Source organism: Polyodon spathula, chromosome 11, assembly GCF_017654505.1.
Source record: "Polyodon spathula isolate WHYD16114869_AA chromosome 11, ASM1765450v1, whole genome shotgun sequence".
Classification (NCBI taxonomy): Eukaryota; Metazoa; Chordata; class Actinopteri; order Acipenseriformes; family Polyodontidae; genus Polyodon; species Polyodon spathula.
The window spans coordinates 41,555,017-41,569,686 of record NC_054544.1 but is presented as its reverse complement, the minus strand read 5'-3'; the positions used below and the strand labels follow the sequence as shown (position 1 = coordinate 41,569,686).

Sequence of the window (14,670 nt, the reverse complement as noted above, 5' to 3'; positions counted from 1 at the left end):
CAGTTTTTGTAAGTTTTTCATTAAGTGTATGGAAAACTACAAAGCGGTATGTAATTCAGTATGCTAATGTAACATTATTCAGCAGGTTTCATTCGACTTTGTGAAGCAAAATGAGTTAATTCTATAGGGTAATGCAAAACCTTTGTCCGCAGCTGTACAGAACAGAGATATAAAACATAGTAACGTTGCAGCCGAGGGCTACTGCTCTTTATTTATCAGTCCTGTTCAGATTGTTTTGGCATTTCATCTAGGACACTGAATGGCAGTATAACTTTACAAAAACAAAACGACAACACTGAAGACATGGACATTGACTTTTTTTATTTTACAAATGTGTTATTGCTACAGATTCATTTGCAAATCAAGGTACAGGTGATATTGATCATTCCACATATATATATATATATATATATAGATATTGATCACATATATCTATATATATATATATATATATATATATATATATATATATATATATATATATAGATTAGGCTTGGTATTTATACATACCTCCAGAAGGGGGTGTTAAGGGATTCATTGGTTTGTTTTTAGTAAGTCATGCATATATGTGTAAATCTTGAAACGTGATTTCTCGTGAGTGAATCAGTTTGACACAGGAAGTCCAGTGCCTTTTTAATATATGCTGTTCACCTTCTAACAGTGTCCTGATAGTTCAAGCAAACACTTCTTGAAATGTGTTCAGTGCTTAGGTAATAGCATTTACAGTATAAATGACTATCAAAAAGGTATTGTGCAAAGGACACCAATACACAAATTACATCTGAAAGAAAGAACACACTTTATACTAAAAAAAGAGTGTTCCACTCCTTTCTTTAATAGGTAATATGATGGGGTGCCAGGTTTATTCAGTGTGAGACAGTGTGAACAGTATACAGTACAATATTGTGGTCATTGTAGGTTGCCAATGTGATATACGGAACCATAGAGGACTCTGTGTCCTCTAGCAACCAGGACTAGTCTAGTGTTCAAAAGTGAAAAGATTTCATCTACGTCTGGGATCGTGATGTGTTGGGGTTCCAAGTGGATAAAACACAAGTACTTAATGAGAAGCGATGCAACAGTTAATCGATTAATTGACAATGATCACCATGGTTTTTATTTTGCGAGCCTCATTTAAACCTTCATTGACTGATTCATTATGCCTTATTTGGAGCCTCGTGTTTCATGTATACTTACATTACCAGCGCATGCATGTTTCCAATTGTATTTGAAGGGTTTAGTGAAGAGCCTACTCTTTTTTTACTTTTTATTTTTGAATAATAAAGTGTTGTCAGTACATGGATTATTGTTGATTATTACGTGACCGATGTTTGATTTGGGAATTGGTTGCACCATTATTAATGAGCATTAGGCATTTCATTTTTTATCTCTTCCACTGTTTATCCTCATTGAAAATCAATACGTGTGTTATGACAATCCATGAAATGATGAACTGTATTGTTCTGATTCTATTTCACAGTAAAATAGGTGAAAGTCTGCTGGCTGTATGTTTGTGGCACGATCACTGTTTGGCCATTGAGTTGTGAAAAATGATTTTTCTTTGGAACTCTATTTCTTGCAATTCAATGCAGCCCATCTTTTATTAAATATGTACTGCTATGGCCAAATGTGTTGCATAACCCTATAGAAGTAACTCATTTTGCTTCATAAAGTCAAATGAAAGCTGCTGAATAATGTTAAAAATGTTAACATATTGAATTACATACCACTTTGCAGATTTCAATATACTTAATGAAAAACTGACAATTGAAAAATGTTGAAATACTGTACTACTATTATGGCCTCTGGTAGACTTTTGCTATATCATTTTGTAGTTTCTTTGATTACATGATGTTAAATAAATTATGTTCACACACACACACACACACAATTATGTTCACACATACATCACATATATATATCTATATATATCTATATCTATATATATATATATATATATATATATATATATATACAGTGCCTTGCAAAAGTATTCAGACCGCTAACCAATTCTCTCATATTACTGAATTACAAATGGTACTTTGAAATTTCGTTCTGTTCGATATTTTATTTTAAAACACTTAAACTCAAAATCAATTATTGTAAGGTGACATTGGTTTCATGTTGGGAAATATTTTTAAGAAAAATAAAAAACTGAAATATCTTGCTTGCATAAGTATTCAACCCCCACACATTAATATTTGGTAGAGCCACCTTTTGCTGCAATAACAGCTTTAAGTCTTTTGGGGTAAGTATGTACCAGCTTTGCACACAGTGTCGGAGTGATTTGGCCCATTCTTCTTGGCAGATTTGCTCCAGGTTGTTCAGGTTGGTTGGATGACGCTTGTGGACCGCAATTTTCAAATAGTGCCACAGATTCTCAATGGGATTGAGATCAGGACTTTGACTGGGATACTGTAGGACTTTCACCTTTTTGTTCTAGAGCCACTCCAGTGTTGCTTTGGCCTTGTGCTTGGGATCATTGTCCTGCTGAAAGGTAAATTTCCTCCCAAGCTTCAGTTTTTTAGCAGACTGAAGCAGATTGTCTTGCAGTATTTTCCTCTATTTTGCTCCATCCATTCTTCCTTCAATTGTAACAAGATGCCCAGTCCCTGCTGATAAGAAGCATCCCCACAGCATGATGCTGCCACCACTATACTTCACTGTAGGGATGGTGTGTCTTGAGGCATGGGCAGTGTTAGGTTTGCGCCACACATAGCACTTTGAGTTTTGGCCAAAAAGCTCTATCTTGGTCTCATCTGACTACAAAACCTTTTCCCACATCACAGCTGGGTCACTTTCATGCTTTCTGGCAAACTCCAGACGTGCTTTCAGATGGTACTTTTTGAGTAACGGCTTCTTTCTTGCCACCCTCCCATACAGGCCAGTGTTATGCAGAGCTCTTGATATGGTTGACTGTTGCACATTTACTCCACTCCCAGCCATTGAACTCTGTAGCTCCTTCAAAGTGACTGTTGGCCTCTCTGTAGCTTCTCTCACAAGTCTCCTATTTGTCTGAGCGCTGAGTTTTGAGGGACGGCCTGTTCTTAACAGTGCCTGGGTGGTGAGATGCAACTTCCACCTATAATTATTGATCCAACTGTGCTCACTGGGATATCCAAACACTTGGATATTATTTTGTACCCTTTCCCTAATTTATGCATTTGTATTACTTTATCTCTAACTTCTGTAGAATGCTCTTTGGTCTTCATTTTCCTTCAGATTCACAGCCTTACCAGTGATCCTTCAACAGTGGGGTTTTTATCCAGAAAATGTGACAGCAACTTTAATGGTTCACAGGTGGAGGCCAATGGTAAGGTAATTGTGTCATCGTTAGGGCAATTTCTTTCATCGGTGCAAACTGGGAGCTTCCACAGCACAGGGGTTGAATACTTATGCAAGCAAGATATTTCAGTTTTTTATTTTTCTTTTTTAAATATTTCCCAACATAAAACCAATGTCACCTTACAATAATTGATTCTGAGTTTCAGTGTTTAAAAATAAAATATCAAACAGAACAAAATTTCAATGTACCATTTGTAATTCGGTAATATGAGAGAATTGGTCAGGGGTCTGAATACTTTTGCAAGCCACTGTGTATATATATATATATATATATATATATATATATATATATATATATATATATATAAAATATATAAATATGTCGCAAATTATAATCGCATCTATCAACATCTTTCGATCTCTGTACATGTATGTTTTTAGCATGTTTTTGCATCTTTCTAAATGTATCTCTGAATTTAAATTCTGGTACTGTGAGCTAAAACATGTTTCTTAACAATTGTATAAGATTAAACAGTGATAAATGGATGCATGTGCTCCTCCACTATCTCTCTGTTGGTACCAGCATCCTCACAGGGGATTATTACGCATGCAAACTACACCACTGACGTCAGCCAGTATTGCAAGCCTAGTACTGTCTTGCTATACATAAATCATATTAAGCCACAACGTAAAGGAAGTAAAAGCTTACAAAATCAAACTTACCAGCTAGAGCAGGTTCAGTCTAAAAAATAAATAAACTAAAATGCCCTTGATGAAACTTTCAAGAACATGAATGAAAACCCTTTGAAAGCATCATTACAAAAAAGCTGGAAATAGATTGCTTGAAGACATATATGAAGCTTCTCTGTCTACCTTATCAGCAAGGTACTGTGCATACAAACTTTGTATTTATGTCAATTCAGTTATATCCTGTGAAACCCATCTCCTTCTCCTCTTATCGGTGCAATGTGTTACAAGTGAGGAGGGGAAGCATTGTGCACTGAAATCTCTACATTCACTGCTTCCCCATGTCAATTTTAAGAAGCAATTTCTGCAGGAGTAGTTTATAAACATGACAGAAACAACAATTTAGAATCATACAGAACGCACCTTATAATATGTTAAACAGGTAAGAAATGCAGATGGTACAAATCTATTTAACATACTGGCACCATTGGTACACATAAATCAGAATCTTTAATTGGACTTCATATTACATTAGCATAACCATAGCATTCGCTGTTGTACCTAAATGTATTAGGTCTAAGACATAACAGTAGGTTTTAGCTCTTGTGACTTTGTAATTTCTGGTATACACACTGTGTGCAGAAAACTCATCAGTGCTAAGAACTGCAAGTATGAACTGTTGCAGATTACAGGTGAATTTATCGCTGCTGTATGTTTTCTTTAGAGGGATAGTTTGGCAGTATTTGGCTTCAATTCTTATAATTAAAGCCCCCTCCCCCCTTAAATTCATATATGCAAACAGCAGTAGTCTTAGTTCAACACTGCCTACTGCGTACATTGCACTTTATTGATTGTCATTTTTATTACTCTTTAAAATACTGTGTGTGGGGTGTTTTGGTCCTGTAAGGGAAGTCATCTAATGCTGTCTGGGGGAGAAAAATGAAGCAAAGCTGTTCTGGGTGGTCCCCTCTTCTGCTAACTTATTACCTTATTATAAAACCACAAAACTGAAGGTAATTCTCAAATTCAATAAATCATAAGTGTTCCAACCTTGGGGAGACACCTGACCCAGTAGTTCTACATATATGACCATATTCAGAAACAACATTTGAGAACTGGTGCTCACACAAGTGTGCCAAGAGAATTATTTTACATAATGAGAAAGCACACTTAAGTCAGCTTAATATTTCTGTAATTCGTCTTTTCACTGTTTATATCCTGACAACTTTTTACATGTATAACTTTAAAGAAAAATTACAGCTACGTTATTTAAACAGCTGTAACAACACATGGGGACTTATAATGCAATTTTTTTGGAACCCCACTACTCAAGGGCTCTGGAACGAGGGGTGCTGGGGGTTCGGCAGCACCCCCTTGGCTTATATAGTGTAGTCACTGCCACTACTTACTCTTTAAGCACTCGTCTTTTTTTCTCAATACAGCTCTAAGAATCTTACTGCCCATTATTTGGTACCTACAAAGAATACAAAGGGAGCATTTCGTTGCAGTATTGGACATGCAAGCTAATTCGATGAAGTTTAGAAGCATGCATGGGAGAAAAAATAGGTTGTATGGCAATGATCGCAAATTCTTATCCATAAAATTTAATTCATTTATCAAAATTGTATTTTACGAACAACATGCACGATGCTATTATTTCAGTAATTAACACACCTGGTTGCACATTTATACTGCAATAGTATTTGTACCAGGGCAGCATGGCTTGCCGCAGGACCCCCTGAACAGTGATCTGCTCTTGCAGCAGACAAACAGCAACTTTAATTCAGCTCTAATCTCTTTGATTGCAATTCAAGGTGACGGCATGGCAGCTTCGTCCCAGAACAACGTCCCTTTTTTAAAGATGCAGCATCCTGTCTTTTCACTACAGCAAGAGAAATTGGTTCTATCCAGATTCACTAAAGGGAGAGCACTTTCTATAGCTTGCTTCTTCTCTTTGAGTATTGAATGACTGCCAGTTTCAGGGTGCATGTGTCATGTGAGGAGGCTAAGGCTGCATAAACCTCACCAGCACAGCTGCTGCCTTTGTGGAGCTCACTTACGTCATGGTATTAAAGCTTAACAGGCCAGTGTAATGGGACAGTGCACTTTATAATCAAGCCTGTCTTGAACTAGCTTGTGAACCAGGATACAACAATTACGATTGTTATTATTGTACTAATGTTTTCCTTATAGATTTTTATTATAAAAACAAGGCACGGTTTAGTAAAGCATTGGGCAGACAGAGATGTAAACGTATAAGATATGCATTGGAAGCTGCTTCTGTGGTGATTTACCATGCTAAAGGTTCAAATTAATTTGGCTTTCATTTTTAATGGCATTATTTTACAATGTTTATGTTTTGTCCTGTTTTACAAAGCGCACATAAAAAAAGACGACTAAAACCAAGCCTTCTCTGGTTTGTTTGTCTTTGGTGTTAACGACACCCATCTTTATAAGTAACATCCTATGGCCTATCCTGTAGACAAATACTATTGTTTGTTTCAGCAATGGCCTTGGTTGAGAAGACTTTTATTTGTAGATTGTTGGCTCAGAGTGGTTCAAAAATTCAAAAATGTGCATGTTTTTTGCAGCACTAAAAAAATATATATTTTCCGTAATACAGGGATCTCCAATCTTTATGGAAATATAAGCCATATGTACTGTAAGCATGAGCAATTCTTAAGTTATATTTACCGTACCTGTTGCCTTCTTTTCATTTTCCACTGGGATTACTTTAAAATCAATTTGTTTGTTTCCATCAACAACAGGTCCAGTGCCAACTGCATTGAATTGGGACTCTGCAGGCTTTCACGACCTGGGTCTCTACAAATTACTCTTCTCACTTTAGTGCTTCCCAATACACTGTATGAAAATAGACGAAGAACACATTTTTATGTAAATTGCATAGCTAATATTGCATGTATATTGCATAGCCAATATTGCCAAGGTTGTAATTTTAAATGGTAAATGCAATTATTTAATTGTATAGTACTTTACTAACAACAGTTATAGTGCTTCCCATTACACTGTATGAAAATAGACAAGAACACATTTTTATGTAAATTGCATAGCTAATATTGCATGTATATTGCATAGCCAAGGTTGTAATTTTAAATGGTAAATGCAATTAATAGTACTTTACTAAGAGTAAAACTGAACATCTTGAATTGATTTGTACTGTCATCATTTATAGCATGCTGGAAAAAAAAAAAAAAAAAAAAAAAAAAAAACACCACTGTAGTTTAATGCTGTATCCCTGTCTCACTAAAGCTGCTCCTGTTTTCGTTTATTTCTTCCGATGTCTGTAGCTTTAAAGCTGAAACTATGCATCTCTGCTGGTTAAAAAGTACAGCATCCTTGTTCCTTTTTCAACAAAACATTATGCTAATCTTGTAATTTTCACTAAAGAAAGCCATTCCTCTTTTTTTCAATTAATGTCCACTAAATTTACACCAAGATTCTGCTAATCTTCAATTTGTAACTAACCACTAAACGCTTGCAACAATATATTTTCCTGTTTAATCTTTTTACATAAACAGTCGTGAGCTGATGGTTTACAAGCACCAAACTCAAGGCACAGCTCAAGGCCTCATTTGTAATTGAAATGCGCTGCGGATGCTTCATTATTCTCTGTGTGATGGGGTTACTGTGGAAACGCAAAGGACTCGAATGTTTCAGAACCTTAAAAAAGATTCCTCACACTTGGCAAGGTGCACACTTGTCTGTCTGAGACACGGATCCAGATCTGCAAAGAACTGACCGCAATTGATGCCTGGACTTCTTTTATTTCAGCTGAGTTAGAGGTACGTGCATCTACTGGCGACAGCGTTCTTTCAAAATCAGAATCCGTTGAGTTATGATGTTTGACGCCTTGCAGTCTCATGATAATAAAGTTAATCCTTAAGAACAGACAAAAAAACATGCAGAAATGTTGTTGCTGAGACCTGCTAGTCTTTTTCATTTGATTCAGTGTTTTAGGGGAACTTTGTTCAGCGTGGGTCTTACTATTCAGAATATAAATACGTTGTTGAAAAGGATTCACAATTTTGTGATCATTCTATCAGTATATGCTGTATTAAACTCTTGATGTACATTAATATAACAATTAGTAATAAATGGTTTATTTACTGTCAATCTAAGATAATGCAAAGCTGCTCATCACTTTGTTTTTTTTGCAAATAAGTAATAAATCAAACTTTTTTTTTTTGGGGGGGGGGGGGGGGGGGGGGGGGGGGGTGATATAAAAACATCTTATAAATGTGTTTTTAGATTTATATTTTCAACTGGATTGCTGGCTTGTCTTAAGATTTTAAAGTCCGGTTCACTTTTAAGGGCATCTACTTGTGTGGATTAATAAGCGTTCAACACAGAAATATGTAAACCAGACAGCTTTAGTATAACATACTTACTGTATGTGGAGGAAGAGTCATTATTTCTGTGCTCTTTTAATTTATATTTTCTGGGACACTGTCCAAGTCTTCCTCTGTATATACCGTGTTTGGGAAACTGAAGCGTTTCCCATACTTTGCTGCTGCTTCCAACGTTTTATACCGCAGTGATAAACAAATGCAAGTTGCCTGCCTCTTGGATTGAATTATTTCGGAAGAACCCTCTCTGATATAATGTTTGTGAGTTTTGACCCTGAACAAGACAGAAGCTGTCTTGTCTGACGGGCCAAGATAAAATGGGACAGGGTTCACTCCTGATAAACGACTCCAATGTAATGTATCAGTGTGTATGAGCTGCTAATCTCTGTTATGAATGAAGTACTTTGTCTTTGTAACTGTGTCACATAAAAATTATAAATGATATACTTCATAATGTGTTCTCCTTAAATGCTTTATTCCCTCAATGTATTGTTATTCTTTAAAAACGCCACTTCAAACACTTTAATGCTAATGTCTGCAGCATGTATATGCAATATCGTTCAGGGCACTGTGCTGTACAAGCTGATAAAAATCCCATGAGAGCTGATACCCATCCCAGGGCAGCAGCTTTGCCACAGGTGACCTTGAGTGAAGCGAAAATCTGCTTTTATATTTTTTTTTTAATGAAATATAAATAGGAATGATTAAACAGTATGGCTAATCTTAATGTGACGTCAATTCCATCCTCTGCAAACTATCTGATACATCGCTCCATTATCATGGTTTACTATAGATTATATTGAAATATCTGTGCATTCCACCTTCAGTGCTTTGACACAGGTAAAGTGTATTATCCCTGCCGTGGGGATACTGGCTTAAAATTGTATCCAGTTGCCCTTGTGTTAAACTTTAGTTTTACCTATATCTTTGTGGTTAGGACATTGTGAAATTCAGGTCAGTATCAGAAATGGGTCTGTCTTATGGTTCAATGCATATTCTTACATATTCCTAGAACGACTTAATCCAATTGTGATGCAAGTTGGTTAAGGACATTATTCATTATTAATTACGTTTTTGAAAATCGGTGTGGTAAATTGAAGAACTTGTCCTTTTGTTCCTCTTACTTTCTACAAGCATGTCTTTTTTTTATTAGATTGCCGTATTTAATCAAATTATCATCATTGAATGAGGTTTACTGCATCAATACAACAACATGAGGTCTTATAAATTGACACCCCAGAGCCAGACCTCCACATGTATGTGTATACAGTATTTCTATGTGCTGATCAGTGGCCTAGCCCTCAGTGACAGATCTATCTTTAACCCCCCCCCCCCCCCCAAAAGGGCACCTAAAGCTAATGTGTGCAACGGAAATGTAAAGGTGTAAACACAGTTTTACCTTTTTCTCATGTGGAAACAAACATGAAGATTTCTTAAAGGAACTTGCTATAGTATGTGGAAGATGTATACAATACTGTAAGGCCTGTAGATGCAGGAGGTTTCTCTGTTTTAATAATGGCTATAAGCAGCTTTCTCATGCTGTCACACTAAACTTTAGTTTCTTCTCATGAGCGCGGTGATCTGTTCCAAAAACTCACATGGCCAATGTGGTATTCTGAGATCACTCAAGCTTTTTACCTCACAGAAATCTTGGGAATTATGAATGGCTTCAAGTGACAAAGTTCTGCTTCCAAGGGGGTCCTAAGTCAACAGCAACATACTGTATCATAGAGACAATGAAATCTGCAACCACTGTTTTGGTACACCTGTTTAATTAAAACAGCAAAGTTTAACAGGTATAAGTAGTATTTTATCTCAGTTCTAAAGTTGGTCAGGGTTGCTGGTCTTTTTAAAACAACAGGTAAGACTCTTATGTATACTGTAGGTGCTGAAACAGAGTGTCCTCAGACAAAAATATATTTTCTTAAATGAGACTAATAGGTTATTGCTATCATATGATTATAGGGTACAGGTGCTGTTCAACTAAAAATAGTATATTCTGTAGCATAATTGCCAAAATACAGTTGGAGTCACGTTGTCTTTAAATTGTGGTCTAAGTTTGTTCCACAATTAAATTGAGATCTAACAAACCAGCGAGGTTTGTTTTTTTCAGCCCTCATTTTGAAAATGCTATTATAAAGCATTCTACCTTTTATCACAGGGTTTCCCAATTCTGGTCCTGGGGGTCCTCTGTGTTTGCTTGTTTTCGTTCCAACCGAGTTTTCAGTTATACTTAATTTAACCCTTATTTGTTTTCAGCTTTTAAACAGTTAGAGATTTCAAGTTAACTGTACAGTTTTATAAGTAACTTGTAATCGACAACTTTTTAGGAGCTGAGAACAATTAAACAGGTCTAATTAAGCACATCATTAGGTCAATTAAGGTTTGATTAAGTGATTCAGACAAAAATGAATCAACAGCAGACAGAACAACTTCTGTCACTGGACTGCCATAAAGCTTTTGAGTTTAATAAAGGGTTAAAAGCTGTTTTAAAATAGATGGCCGGGAGGTGTTTCAGCAAGGAGAAACATCACATGATGCAGGCCAATTAAACATTGCTTAAGAAAATCAAGGATGTAAAGCATGGGTGGCTGTCAGTTCACATCCAGTATGTGAAGATGTCATTGATTTATTTAGTACACTACAGTCTGTAACTCACCTTGCTTTCATGTAAGAACAAGTCCAAAATCTTGGCAGCAGAGTCATAGCTAAATGTTATTTGTGATTGAGGTATGATATGGCTTTGATACTTTAGCAGGAGGGAAGCTTCCAACACACAACACAAATTAACAGCAACCTAGGAATGGATACATATACCTGCCACCATCTCTCCACTAGCTGCTACTGAAGCCATTACTCAAACTTGAGAAAAACATTTCATGTAAGAATCAAATAGCAGGGTGTTTGACTACATGTCGATTCAAAAGCGCTGTTCTTACAAACAAATTCAAGACATATTGAAGGATTTGTAATTGCTAAATCTCTACATTCGTTTTGTTCACTGGTCTCGGTTTTGCTGTAAAACACTATTGAGTGCAGTGACGTGAGCATACAATGCATACCTATGATTTATCTTGCTTTCACTATGCTTTTTTTACACTGTACTGTGCTGTTACTGTGGGTAACATTTAAAAGGGAACACATTACACTTCACATTGAAGAACTAACCTGCATTGAAGCAAACTAATAGTGTTGCAGCCATTCTTAAAAACAAACTTTAATAATGTGACAGTAATAATGTGACTTCAGTTTACAACACCTCCTCCCCTCTAACACTCACATACCTCCCTGATTCTCATTATAAGAAGAAATCAGTTGTATCCCTTTGTATGCTAAAGTTTGCATGAATTATACATGCAAGCACTGCACGCTATAATTTGTTTTTATATTACAAAGTTTTTAATGTTTCTAATGTTACCAAATGAGACAAAACATCTTTCTGTTTCCACGATTGCAACAACAGTAACAACTAAGGTTTTGAAAGCTAGATAAGAGAAATGGGTTTGGTTTTAGGAGCAGCCTTGGCATGTCTTGATGTTATGACGGGTGTAGATAATAGTTAGGGGGAGACAGTTAGCAATAACAAAGCAGCAGGACAGAAAGGCAGCAGTGGCCCGTGATTTACAGGAGAGGCTCGTGGCTGACATTTACTGCACAGCATGACAAGCCATCAGGGAGTTAGAGTTGATAAACTAGATTCACGTGTTGTTTGTAATGGTGAAATAGTTAAGGGAAAGCAGGAGGTATGTGATTCAAACAGGATGGTTCAACATTCACTTCTTAACCCAGTTATCTTACAATAAAGAGTGGTTCATGCTGTAAATGTGTCAGGGCGATCTTGTTGGTCTCCCATGAGTTTGTTCAGTTGTAGGCGTTTATGCCACATGACCATCTCCTGGACGTAGGTATGAACCAGCTTTAAGACTCCCATGACCTTGGTGTGCAGAGTGAAGAGAGTACTTCCCAATTTTTTTTTGAAAAAAAAAAAAAAAACGTTTCCAGATTTAGTTATGATATTTACATAAACAGAACACCAAAGAGGGATGTCACATTTCATTTCAAGAAGGTATAGTGGACAGATGCCTAAACCAATCAAAGGTTGCACAAGGCTACAATTATATAGAATTGCATAATGCGTAATAAATAACATACGTTGCACTTCCAATGATCTTAAGAACATGTGCAAGGTGTACTCATGTAAAAACACATGTTGGTTTGAACACACCAAAATATGCTGGAGGATTTGATAAAGACAATTCATGGCAGGGGACTTGGATAACATTTGGCTCCATTGCCAGACTCAGAAGCTACATGTACAAAAATAGAGTGACCCTGTCATTAAAGTATTTTTAACATTATATTAAGTTTCTTATTTTTTAATCGGTGGCCTGAACTTACTGTAATATACACAATCTGTCCCAACACTGTCTCTGTACTTTACATGATCTTGTACATACCACAGGTGGGTTCTGTTTGTTTTTTATGAAGCCCCGGTAGTTTAATATTTAGAGATCAGCTGATGATTAGCAGTGCTCACAAGAGACTGGTCATACAGCAGAGAGACAGCTGTACAGAGCAAATGGTCCTGGTGTGTGACAGAACATTAAAGTTAATCCCCAAATAGTGTTGCCAAGCCATTTAAAAACAAACAAACAAAGAAACAAACAAACAAAAAAACTATTGTTATCTGTATATTAAAAACTCAACCGGTACGATTAGACAGATAACATTTTCTTTGGTCTGGTCCTGTTCCTGTTTACTGCATTAAAGAAAGCAAAAGGGGAACAAGCAGAAGAGAATAATGCACAAGAAAATAATGCATTCAAGTAGCTCTGCCAGCTAATAACAATAAACCACAAGAGCTTAGCACTTAAAACAAAAGAGCAGGCGAATCCATTTTCAGAGAAAACCACATGATACTACACTGTACATTTAACAAACCCTAGGCCTTGCTTAAATGAGTGACACATGCAGACAGAATGTCTATTGAATGAAATGCTAATGATTGCTAACATTCACAAGCGTTCTCATTTTCTCAGCAGTCCTCTAATGCTTTTATTTTATGTGAGTGAACCAAATGTCACGCCAAACAGTAATACTCAATGAGGGTAAATGCCCACCTGGTAGAGCAAGCCGTTTCAGTGCATTTCTGACAGGTCTTTTCAGCGAACTGATAACTTGGGCAGTTTACATTTTGATTTAAAAAGGAATAACAACAAAAAAGAGGTAAGGCATCAGTAGTTCATTGGACATCAAGAACCTACGTTACATCGAACAGGTTTATAGTAAGTGGCAGTTTATTTGTGGTTTTAAATTTGTTAGTATAATTCTATGACTACAAATATGGTTTGAGTATATTCTTTTTCGTACTCAGATAAAAAAAAAAAAATTGCTTCATCCAAAACATTTTCAATATTAATATCCTTAAAAATTACTCATTTTCAAATAAAAATAATAAGACTTGAAATGTGTAGTTTACCAGGCAACTCATTGCATAGCAGTTTTAGCCAGTCCAGGTTTTACTGTCTGTTTAATAAGCCATTTTGGAACATGTTACCAATACATGGTAGTTAATTAGGCTCATAGTAAAACCTGGAATGGACTAGACTACTATGCAATGGCAGTCTTATTTCCATCCCTGCAACTACACTTGTACAACCATGTTTATTATAACCCCGTTTTGGGATTGCCTCTTTAATCAATGTAGGAAACTTATTACTGTAGATACAGTGCCTACAGAAAGTCTACACCCCCTTTGAAAATGTTCACCTATTGTTGCTTATAGCCTGGAATTAAAATGCATTAAAACATTTTTTTTTTCATTTATCTACACATCCTACCCAACAACTTCCAAGTGAAAAAAATATTCTAGAAATTTGTGGAAAATGAGTTAAATGAAAAACTGAAATAGCTTGGTTGGATAAGTGTCCACCCCCCTTGTAATAGCAATCCTAAAATAGCTCAGGTGTAACCAATTGCCTTCAAAATCACACAAGTTAAGTGGCCTCCATCTGTGTTAAATTGTAGTGATTCACATGATTTCAGGATAAATGCAGCAGTTCCTGTAGGTTCCCTCTGCTGGGTAGTGCATTTCAAAGCAAAGTCTCAACCATGAGCACCAAGGCGCATTCAAAAGAACTACAGGACAAAGTTGTTGAAAGGCACAGATCAGGGGGTGGGTATAAAAAAAAAATATCAACGGCCTTGAATATCCCTTGGATCACGGTCAAGACGATTATTAAGAAGTGGAAGGTGTATGGCACCACCAAGACTCTGCCTAGATCAGACCCTCCCTCCAAACTGGATGACTGAGCAAGAAGGAGACTGATCA

At 36.4% G+C, this 14,670-nt stretch overlaps 1 protein-coding gene across 4 annotated transcripts in view; it reads left to right on the top strand.

Annotated features, from left to right (window-relative positions):
* The window catches only part of LOC121322937 (rho guanine nucleotide exchange factor 4-like), a 157,717-nt gene that overhangs the window by 31,661 nt on the left and 111,386 nt on the right, over positions 1-14,670 (top strand). Inside the window, exon 1 of one of the 4 annotated variants that reach the window (XM_041263574.1) lies at positions 7,687-7,775. The exons of the other annotated variants lie outside the window; for them this stretch is intronic. The gene's annotated coding sequence lies outside the window, so the exon portion shown is untranslated. Of the gene's footprint in view, positions 1-7,686; positions 7,776-14,670 lie in introns of those variants that run through there. 4 annotated transcript variants of the gene reach the window in all.